The sequence below is a fragment of the Macaca nemestrina genome, chromosome 19 (genome assembly GCF_043159975.1).
Source record: "Macaca nemestrina isolate mMacNem1 chromosome 19, mMacNem.hap1, whole genome shotgun sequence".
Lineage (NCBI taxonomy): Eukaryota > Metazoa > Chordata > Mammalia > Primates > Cercopithecidae > Macaca > Macaca nemestrina.
This window is the reverse complement of record NC_092143.1, coordinates 74,583,202-74,595,350: the sequence shown is the minus strand read 5'-3', so window position 1 is coordinate 74,595,350 and position 12,149 is coordinate 74,583,202. Positions and strand designations below refer to the sequence as shown.

The 12,149-nt window shown below is 40.7% G+C and overlaps 1 protein-coding gene across 22 annotated transcripts in view; it reads left to right on the top strand.

The window, feature by feature from the left end:
* The window catches only part of LOC105478829 (DLG associated protein 1), a 493,816-nt gene that overhangs the window by 169,732 nt on the left and 311,935 nt on the right, over positions 1–12,149 (top strand). The window lies entirely within an intron of this gene.

Below are 12,149 nucleotides of genomic sequence, written 5' to 3'. Positions count from 1 at the left end.
GTGTATGTGTACGTACATATTCACCTATGTACATATACTTGATTATATGGGGTGTTCATTCATTTGGCAAATGTTTAATGCTCATTTACTGTGTGCCAAGCTTACTTCCGGACACTGGGAACACAGGTTTGAATCAAATCAAAATTCTTTCTTTAATGAAGCTACATTCTACTATATTAACATCACATATTAAAGAAGTAGTATATTAGCAATACATATTGAGGAACAGTATTCACTATCACGCATTTTGCTTTTACAACCAGTGCTATGATGAATCATCTGTTCATAAATCCTTTTTTTTTTTTTTTTTTTTTTTGAGATGGAGTCTTGCTCTATCAAGCAGGCTGCAGTGTGCAGTGGTGCGATCTCAGCTCACTGCAAGCTCCACCTCCTGGGTTCATGCCATTCTCCTGCCTCAACCTCCCGAGTAGCTGGGACTACAGGCTCCCGCCACCATGCCTGGGTAATTTTTTGTATTTTTAGTAGAGACAAGGTTTCACCATGTTAGCCAGGATGGTCTCGATCTCCTGACCTCGTGATCCACCCACCTCGGCCTGCCAAAGTGCTGGGATTACAGGTGTGAGCCACCGTGCCTGGCCCATAAATCTTTATACCAATTTATGAGTTGGATAAATTGCAGAAATTATTTTTATATAGTCAGTCTTTAGGTCAATGTTTTATTTGTATTATCAACTTCTTTAGAAATGGATTCTGAGTTTTTCATTGCTAATCTAATGCAACAGTAGAAGTTTTACACTGTGGTACTTAATCTTTTGTAAATCAACACCTTCAAGTATCTTAATAAAGGTATCAAAATTGTATCATTCAGATAAATTATTCAGATAAATTTATCATTCAGATAAATCACTGTATCCTTCTAGATTCGTCTATGAGAATGCTCCAAAAGGAAATCAGTTCAAAAGTCCTAGTTTCCCTCTATTTTCATTGATCACACGTGCTAGAAACCTCTGATTTAAATATTTCATGATCAAATGCTTCCCAAACAAAAGTTATCTTTTTGTTTGTTTCTGTGTAACAGAAGAGAAAAATAGACAATGTTTAGTAAATCAAAATAAAACAGGCCAGGTGCGGTGGCTCACACCTGCAATCCCAGCACTTTGGGAGGCCGAGGTGGGCAGATCACTTGTGGTCAGGAGTTTGAAACAAGCCTGGGCAACATGGCAAAACCCTGTCTCTACCAAAAATAGAAAAATTAGCCGGGCGTGGTGGCGTGCGCCTGTGGTTCTAGCTACTCAGGAGGCTGAAGTGGAAGGATCGCTTGAGCCTGAAGGATCGAGGCTGTAGTAAGCTGTGATTGCACCACTGCACTCCAGCCTGGGGGAGAAAGTGAGACCCTGTCAAAAGAAAGAAAGAAAAAGAAAAAAAGAAAAGGGAGGAAGGAGGGAAGGAAGGAAGGAAGGAAGGAAGGAAGAAAGGAAGGAAGGAAGGAGGGAGGGAAGGAAGGAAGGAAATAGGAGGGAGGCAGGGAAGGAAGGGGAAGAAAAGAGGGAGGGAGGAAGGAAGGAAGAAAGAAAGAAAATAAGAGGGAGGGAAGGAAGGAAGGAGGGAAGGAAGGGGAAGAAAAGAGGGAGGGAGGGAGGAAGGAAGGAAGGAAGGAAAGAAAAAATGTATCTTTTAATTCATAGAAAATTAAAGAAAAAAGAAAATTATGCCACCAACGTAATTGAGCACAACAAAAGCTACTGTTATTTATGAGATTCTCCTTTAGAAAGCTATTTGAGCTTCTCTTCTATGCCTCATGTATTTATTACAACTGAAACCAGGTCAAAATTTACATCCAGGAGCAGCCTCAAATGGAAGGAGAGAAGTTGATAGACAAGTGGGTATACAAGGAAGAAAGGTGCTCTCACCTCCTCTGCCTCAGTGATGGGGGAGCACCTAAGCTGCCTTCCATTTTCCACCCCCACATTCCCCACAAGGGCCTTCTTGCCCTTACTTTGTATTTTCTGTTTTAGACTTCTTCCAGTAATATCGAGAGCATATGGCTGGTTTGGGCAGAAACTAGGAAGCCACATAAATTATTTTTCCTGACTTAGAATTATGTTCCTTCCTGGAGAAAAAAAAAAAGGTTCTCTGTGGCCATTCCAACACAAAACATTTTTTTTTTTCTTGATGTTTATCTAAATCTGCTGCAAGGAAAAATAACATGATTCCTTTTGTCAAATGAGATATCAAAAATGAGGTTTAATTTAATGTTTTTCTATTGATTCAGAAGTTTTTAGTCTAAACAAATAATTACTAACTGGAGTAGGTGGCTAACTGCCTACTCATGTAGCTGTAGTGGGGCATTAGAATTGCAGAAAGCCAGCACTGTCACTAGGAGGAAGCATGAGTATCTGAACCATCTCACCCATCAGGTCAGCTTGACTCATCACCAAAAAGGTAAAGAAAGAAAATGACAAAAGAAAGTCTCTCTCAAGTGAAATATATCTGCATTGTTACTGTCCGTGGGTAGTTCACAGTTTTTGTAATAGGAAAAACATCATCACTGAATATGAAGTGTGTTTATGCGTTCATGTGTGTGTGACAGAGAGAGGATACTAAAGACTGAGTTCCAGTCAATGTCTGGAGACCAAAGGAATAATGGAGTGTGCATGCATGGGTTCTGGTTATTTCTATATGCAAAGATAATCATTTATTATCTTGATGAAGCATTCTTCTCTCATTACAGTTTTTACCATCAAAAGGTTGGCATGATCTAGGTTCTTGGTGTAAAATACAAGATGTGTTTTAAAATACAAGATCTATACAAACCTATTTGTATAGATCAATGCCACTTACATGTCTCTATTACCACCTTTCATTTGCACTGATAACTTGAATGAAACATGTCCTGGCACAGGCTTGACACAAAATATGAAGTTTCCAAAGGCTGAGTCCCTCCTATACACAGTAGCCATTCCTTCATGTTTGTCTTCTACATATTGATATAGGGAGATCAAAACAGTTTCACAGAAATTGTTGAAAGGTATTCATTAAGAGTTCAATGGTGAGATAAATAGTTCCAGTGTGATGAATGGGGAAAGTGCACTAGCCTAAAAGGAGATCTGAATTCTAACCCAATGCTGCCACTTATTAGCCATAAAAGCTGTAACTTACATTCTGGGTGTCAGTTTCTTTGTTTGGAATGTGAAGAAGCTGACATTTCCCAAAGGATGATTTGAATAGATATTAATGTGAAGAAAAGGAGTTTGAATTTGAGAAACTGAGTGCTGTATTCAGAATTCTATATTGGCAGACAACCTAGAATCTTTAAGATGTTCATATGGATGGAAACTCTTTAAGAGAACAATACAATATCAAGCATCTCCCAAACCCTCTTGGAACCACATTTCACAAAACATTTCTAAGGACTGGTGATCCAACAAACCTGTGTGTTCTGCACATGCATCCCAGAACTTAAAGTATAATAATCATGAAAAACAAAGGATGGGTGATCCATAACATGTGCTTTGGAATACACAGGGTGAGATGACAGTCTTCAGATTCTGTTTGACTGGTCCTGCCATGATCTGGTGATGGGGCTCTCTGGGCCTGGTAGAGTTCAGTTGACCCTGCTGAGGGTTGTGGCCTTGTTTCCCCGAATATCTCCACAGCAACAGCCAACTGCAGCTCCTTGGATGCCAACAGAGCCTCTCTTCTGGATACTGGTCATGCGTGCCCCTCCACACACATGCACCAGCAACTTCGTGCATGGGGGTGTGTTCCCCCGTGATCCCTGTTTGCCCACATCCATTGCCAGGTTTCTTCCCTGCCCTTGGTGGAGGAAAATCTGGTTATGAAAGGTACCCATACTTTATTGCTCTGTTGAATAAAACAGGTGCAACCTGGGTGATGTAATTAGAGATTTCATGAGCACTTTTACTTTATTGTATGTTGTTTTATTTTATCCTCTGCTTAGAACTAGAATTATAAGAATGAATAATGGTCTCTGCCAGACAAATGACATCATCCCTCCTCTCAAGTTGCTTACAGATTGGTGGGTGAGACAGATCTATAAACAAATGGTTTTAAAACAATGTGATCGTGTTACATTAGTAGTATGTGCAAGTTGCTACAGTAAATCTTGATTTTTTTAAGATTAGCTCTATATTTGTTTTATCAAGGCAGGGCATTATGGAATTCTTGGTCTTTCAGAATATAAAGGGCTTAAATAAAAGATGAGTCTATAAATTTCCTACTTATTTATTTATTTATTTATTTATTTGTTTATTTTTGAGACGGAGTCTTGCCCTGTTGCCCAGGCTGGAGTGCAATGGCACGATCTCGGCTCACTGCAACCTCCGCCTTCTGGGTTCAAGGGATTCTCCTGCCCCCAGCCTTCTGAGTAGCTGGGATTACAGGCATGCGCCACCATGCCCAGCTAATTTTTTGTATCTTTAATAGAGATGGAGTTTCACCATGTTGGCCAGGCTGGTCTTGAGCTCCTGACATCATGATCCACCCACCTTGGCCTCCCAAAGTGCTGGGATTACAGATGTAAGCCACCACACCTGGCCAATTTCCTGTCTATTTACCATGGTGGGATGCTTCAGGTGACTGTAGATTTTCCTGTTCATTTGTCGACAAGAAATAAAAATTCCATGAATGACTCTTTTGCTCTTAAAGAACATTGTCAATGAAATTGACATGCCAGGCACCTTGCTAGGTGCTGGTACAGAGCCAGTAAGAGGCTCACTCTGCTTACATGGCCTTTGTGCATCTGCTGATCAACTAGTGAGGAGGTGGTCTTTACACTCATAATTCCTCAGAAAATAAACGGGGCACATGCAGCTCACAACTGAAGAGAATCTAGATATCAAAAATCACTGCAGTGGCCCTGTCTGCCCATAAAGTCTCCCCCTCACTGCCTAGAAGCTGCCACCCGAATTCCTGTCTATATGGTTAGTTCTGTGCAGCCATGTGCTGAGTTTAGAGTACCCAGTGCTCAATCAAACCCTAATCTAGGTGTTGCAGTGAAGTAATTTTATACATGTGGTTAAAATCTATAATTAGTTGACTTTATGTAAAGAGGATTACCCTCAGTAATGTGGATGGGCTTCAGCCAATCAGTGGAAAGGCCTTATGACCAAAAACTGAGGTTTTTTTGACAAGATTCTGTCTCAAGACTGCAGAATCAACTCCGGCCTGAGTTTCCAGCCTGCCAGGCCACCCTGTGGATTTCAGACTTGTTACTTACCACAGTCATCCCAGCCAATTCCCTAAAATAAATCTTTTTTTTTTTTTTTCCTGTTCTGTTCTGAGAACCCTGACTGATCCACAGTCCCCTATACACAGGCCTCTAGAGATTCCCCTAAGTGAACTAATCTTCCCCACCCTCAACCTCCTCCCTCCCCAGGCTCAGAGAGTCTTGGATCTATTGCACAATCCATTAAGGGTCAGTTCTATTATAAATGAAACCAGCTTTAAGGGTTTGCACCATGTGGGAACTTAACCGTCATTTAAACATGATTTCTACATGAAAAAGCAACCTACAAATACACTTTGAATTAGTTGGCATGTCATATATTACTTTATATCATCTTATCTTTATAATCAGTCTCTGAAGTAGGTATTTCTATCCTCACTTCATGTTTGAAAACCTGAAATTAAAAGATGTTCAGGTAATTAGGCCAAAAATCACATGTCTGGTCTAAGTAGAGTCAGATTTGAACTCAGGTTGACCTGATATACTGTGTCCATTGCACCATCCTCCTTCCTTGTAAGTGAAAGACTACCTAAGTAAGAATTACATGGTAGAAAAATATTTTATTTTCTTCTGTGCCACTTTTATAAGCATTCTCTATAGAGAAGGATTTAAACATTAGCTAACATTTATTGAGGACTTACCATGTACCTGGCTCTTGTTTTAAAGATTCTTTAAATGAAATGTCTGGGTTAAGTTATATATCGTTTCTGTAATTGGGCATTTCAAAATCCTAAGACATTGTTAGTACTAATGATTTTCCCAGCTCCATCAACTTTGGGTCATAGATATTTAATGAAAGATCTCTACTCCTGTTTTTAAATAATCAATGTTTCATATTGACATTGAATACTATATAAATTATAATAAAAAGTTGGGATTGTTCTTGAATTTTTTTTTTTTTTGTAGGTTTTGTTTAGTCTTTCTGTCCTTTTTTTTTTTTTTTTTTTTTTTGAGATAGAGTCTCACTCTGTCACCCAGGCTGGAGTGCAGTGGCATGATCACAACTCACTGGAGTCTTCAACTCCTAGGCTCAGAAGATCCTCTCACCTCAGCCTCCCAAGCAGCTAGGACTACAGGCACATGCCTCCACACCCAGCTAATATTTAAATATTTTGTTGAAATGAGGTCTTGCTACATTGCCCAGGCTGGTCTCAAACATCTGGGCTCAAGCAATCCTCCTGCCTCAGCCTCCCAACATGTTGGGATTACAGGCGTGAGCCAGTGTGCCTGGCCTGTCTTGTTTTTAAAAATGTTTTGAACCCCACTGCCCCTGGCCCCCAGAGGCTGATGTACAAGAACATGAAAAAGCATTTAAACATCACGCTTCCTGCCCTAACTCTGCACGTGTGATAACCCAGGTGATGGACCCACTTCATCTGGGCAGTCGTCTCCAACCCTGGCCAGTGTTTTCTCTGACTCTTGGCTACACAGGGACCCCTTTAAAAAGACATGCAGGTCTGTGATTATTCTGAAGACACAGAGCTTTTAAGAAATATTCTTCTACACGACTACAATGACTACAGAAGTACAATCAGTAAAAGTAAAGGTAACTAAAGACCAAGGAGCTCAATTCAATAAGTATTACTTTAGGGTCTGAAAACTATTTTTCGACAAGCATCTGTTAAGTGCCTGCTTTACAGAGGGTACTTGAGGAGGAATGAAGATGAATAACAGTATCTGATTAATAATGAATATGGCAGAACCCTGTGGCAGACACTCTAACAGTAGCACTTTTCTAAGCAATGGTAGCAACCAATTAGTGGTAGTGAAATCTGTTTAATGGGTCACAAATACCATTATTTTTAATTAAATAGAATACAATAGAAGAGAATGAAAATAAAGACAGAGTGCATGGCATGCCAAAAGGTTAAGTATTTCTCTCTGTCTTTCACTTGTATACGTGCTTATACTGGTTTCCAAAGTAACATGTATTTCTTACTGTGAGATGTAGCCAAAAGCTATTTAAAAGCCACTGCTGTAGAGAGAGAGAAAAAGAAGAAAACAAAAGCCTTGCTCTCAAGAAGTTTGCATCTTGCTGGGAAGATAAAGCTATTCATGAACAGCAGAATCCTTTGTCTATGGCAACTGATGACTAAGAGATAAAATTAACGTTGCTGACTTAGTGTCCCATGGGATTAAGATCACGGGAAAAAGTCAATGTGACAGTATGTTACTCCTTTCTCTTTGAAAAACTTTCTTCACTCAGCTTCCAGGACAGACAACACACCTGTGTTGATCCTGCCTAGTTTGTGGTTTCTTAGCTCCAAACTTCTAACGGTGGAGCAATGCTGAGAGGACATGGCTCCTGGACCATTTCTCTTTTCTACCAACACACACTCCTTAGGTCAACTCCTTCATTCTCAGCGTTCTGAGTACCAGGTGTCTGCCCACAGGGGTGTTTGCAGCCAGATTGCCTGAAGCCCCAGTCTTAGATAGTCAGCTACCCTGTTCAACATCTCTGCTTAGATGACCCATGGGCATTTCAAACTTCCTACATCCCAAACTGAACTCCTAATCTCCGTGTCTACTCCTTCTTTAGGCCTCGTCATCTCAGCTAACGGGAATTCAGTCCTTCCAGTTGATCAGGCCGAAAACCTTGGAGTCGCCCTTTACTACTGTTTCTCAGTCCGCATATCCAAATCATCGTTAACAAACCTCTTGGCCCTATCTTCTCCCTCCAATGCTGCTCCACCCTGGCTTCTCCCCTTTAGTTACAATCTAGGTTATTACATGAGCCCCCAAGGGTCTCTGATTCTACCCTTGTTGCCCTTGAGCCATTCTCAATTTGGCAACCTGAGTGATTCTCTTAAACTAGAATGTGTCTGTGTTTCATCAAAGCCTCCATTCTATTCCCATCTCACCCCGAGTAAATGCCACAGCCCTTACCACAGCCTATAAAGCCTCCTGAAATGGACGCCCATAGCCCCGCAATCACTGTCCTCACCTTCTGCCACCTCTCACTCCACTCCGCTCACCGGGCCTCCCGCTGGGTGCATAGTAGTCCTGCCCTTCCTTCAGGACTTTCTCATCTGTGCTTCTTTCTGCCTTGAGCACTCTGCTGCCAGACCCCAGGGCAGACTCCCTCACTCCATTCAGTCAGCACCTAGAGGTCTCTTAACGTAGCCTGCGATGATGACACTATTAACATTGCCTATCCCACCACCCTCCTCTCCTCCACACACTCTTTCCCCCTTTCCTGCTTTCATTTTTCCATAGCACATATCATTGCCTAACATACATTTTGCTTGTTTTATTAGTGGCTGCCCTCTCCCTTCCCCATGAGGGCAGAGCTTTATTTTTTAATTTTAGATTCAGGCCGTCCATGTGCAGGCTTGTTACATGGATAGATTGCATAACACTGAAGTTTGGGCTTCTATTGAACTCATCATCCAAATAATGAACAGAGTACCCAGTAGATAGTTTTTCAACCCTTGCCCTTCACCATCCCCTCTTTTGGAATCCCCAGTGTCTACTGTTGCCATCTTTATGTCTGTGTGTACCCATGGTTTAGCTCCCACTTACAAGTGAGAACAGGCAGTATTTGGTGTTCTGTGTCTGCATGAATTCATTTAGGATAATGACCTCCAGCTGCATCTGTGTTGCTGCAAAGGACATGATTTTGTTCTTTTTTATGGCTGTATAGTATTCCATGGTGTATATGTACCACATTTTCTTTATCCAGCCTACCATTGATGAGCACCTAAGTTGATTCCATGACTTCAGTATTGTTTAATAGGGCTGCGATCAACATGTGAGTGCAGGTGTCTTTTTGGTAGAGTGCTTTATTTTCCTATATATACTCAGTATTATGATTGCTGGGTCAAATGGTAGTTCTATTTTTAGTTCTTTGAGGAACAGAGATTTTTTTTCTTTGCCTATCAATTGCTGTACCTAAAATAGCACCTGTATCATGATACAGTCCTCTCTATGTATCTGTCAGTTCTGCATCTGTGGATTTAACCAACCATGGGTCAAAAATATTTGGAGAAAAAAAAAAATCCACAAAATTGCACAAAACAAAACTTCAATTTGCTGTACCCTGAGTACTATGTTGAATCCACACAAATGAAGTGATGTGCAGGCATTGTATTAGGTATTACAAGGAATGTAGAGATGACTTAAAGTATATGGGAAGATAATGCATAAGTTATATGCAAATACTACACCATTTTATATCAGGAACTTGAGCATCCATGGATTTTGGTATCCTGGAACCAGTCCCCCACAGATACCATAGGACGACGACTGTATATACTCCATAAATACGTGTTGAATAAGTGAATGAATACTTTTAAAGCATTTTGATAAAGTCACAGAAGAAGTGGCACTTTTAACTGCAGCTTAACCACGAAGTAATCAGTTTAAACTGAAAGAAGAGAACCCTGTAATGAATATTCCAGTTGGAACACTTCCTTTCAATGGACCTTGAGCTAGCCCGGAAGCAGTGATTTGGATAACTATTGAGTGTATCATACTCATCTGTACACATGTTTGTGGGACATCCTCTGTTCATTATCGATACCTTGCTGCCTGTGGAAAGTAGATTGAAACGTAGTTTAAAGTACACACCCTCAAGAGGCAACTTCCCTGTATGATGATTATGAAAGTGGAATTTTGAATCACACATGTGCATGAGGACACCAAAATATTTTTCAGTTATTTTCCCGATATCAAGAACTAGATGCATGTGGTTTGATGGTTTCATTGCATTAGAATGGATGGGATTCAGGGAGGAAAGATTATTTTGGCCCATTTGAATGCCATATGCTTTCAGGTGTTGTCAATGTAGCTTGGAATAAAAAGTCCAAACAGTCCCAAGATGCAGTGGGAATTAGACGATGATGACGAAAAGCAGGAGCTTCTGAGTTGTAGCTCTTCCTAAATCTATCAGGATTTTTGTTTGTTTATAAATGTCAAAAACGTAAGTTAATGATTCACAAGGAAGCCTCATTTGAGAAACTTAATACTTCAAAATTGATAATAGAAACTAAAGGAAAATATTTGCTGAAATCTATTTTAAAATTTATAATTTTAAAATTAAGTATTAATACTTGAGATGATTGACTTGATATTTTATAGACTCTAGCTGTACCATTTGTTAATAATAACATTATCAGATTTTGTGTCCTAAGGAAAAAATTCATATACAAGGTTGACGAGTAGTTGGGTGTGTACAGCAACAGACAGATGTGCCGAAAGGTTTATGTGATTTTAGACAATACCGAGGATTAGTGTTGATGAATGAGGTTTCCACATGTGGGCTTCTATTGACACCAAGAGGAAGGTCACTAATCTTCTACCCACATCTCTGCTTCTCAACACCAGACACAGAATTCTAGTTTGCCTCAGGGAATTCAATGTTCACAACTAGGAATCATAGCAACAAACAACATAGGATGTGGTGGATAGACACCAGCACACTAGTAACTATAACAATAATGGAAAGCTATGATGGCTCCACTAACAATTCCAAGCCCACAGATATGCCCTCCAATACGCCAGAAAATGAAGTTACATTAAAAACTAAAAAAGGGTTCTAAGTTAGCTTATCTCCTATATAGTAAGTGGAAAAAATATATTTACCATAGACCTAGACCTCTTTTTTTTTTTTTTTTTTTTTTTTTTGAAAGGGAGTCTCACTCTGTCACCCAGGCTGGAGTGCAGTGGTGCCATCTTGGCTCACTGCAACCTCCTCCACCTCCCAGGTTCAAGCAATTCTCCTGCCTCAGCCTCCTGAGTAACTTGGATTACAGGCGCCCACCATCATGCCTGGCTAATGTTTGTATTTTTAATAGAGATGGGATTTTACCATGTTGGCCAGGCTGGTCTCGAACTCCTGACCTCAAGTGATCTGCCCGCCTCAGCCTCCCAAAGTGCTGGACCAAGCATCTAAGATTCAGTACTTGTTACAAGTTCCAAAATGCTATGGGATTGTATCTCCCAGCAACTTCACACTTGAATATGAGGTTTAATAGAAAATTACTGTAAGAAAGTTTTGAAACTCTTATAGACTGCGGCCTGTTGTGATGAAAAGAGTGTAGAAATTTGAGTCAGACAAACCTGTCTTTCAGTTCTGACGAGCTGTAACGTTTGGTGTAAGTGATTTCATACCACTAAGTCTCAATTGTTTCATCATTGCAATGGCATTAAGATAACATAGGGTTTTTGTATTACGTGAAATTATGTTTGTGTATTAGATGTTATAAAATGGCTACCAGCAGGTCCTAAGGTCACATGCATCCTTATTAATGTATTCAGTGGGAGAGGAGGTATCTTTGTCCTGGCATTTCATGCACAGGTCCAGAGACGCTTGCTGACTGAGTAAGCTTAGACCATTCACCTCTGCCCTGAGCCAAGCAGTGAAGCCAGGAAGTGTGATTTGCTGTTTGTCCTATCCCAACTCCTGGGCTACTCCTGAAATACATGGACCTCGAGTTGGGGAGAAAGCTTTTCCCAGAGCAAAGTCAGGAGGCTTGGCTACAAGAACCAAAAGTGGAACTGGGATGGCTAAACCCATACGTATTCACTACAGTCAAAAGAGTGGGTGAATAATTAATAAAATTCATTTCCCTTCCTGTCCCTACATCATACTAGAATCTTAGTATCTTAGCTGCTATTTCTTGTAAAAAAATTTTTGAGACAAGGTCTCACTGTGTTGCCCAGGCTGGTCTTGAACTCCTGGATTCAAATGGTCATCTCCCCTCAGCCTCCCAAGTAGCTGGGACTACAGGTGCATTCTACCACGCCCAGCATCTTAGTTATTATGTCTTGATGTGATGTCACGAGGGTGTCTTATCCACAGGTAGTGCCCCTTTTAATGTCACCCAGGACCTCAGTAACATTTTCTACTAGTCCCCAAAGGCCCATGGCTCCCCAATCCCTTGGGGACTGCAGACCTAGCCCCTCTGCCATTCCCCCGCAGGGCTGTTTATCAGTGGCA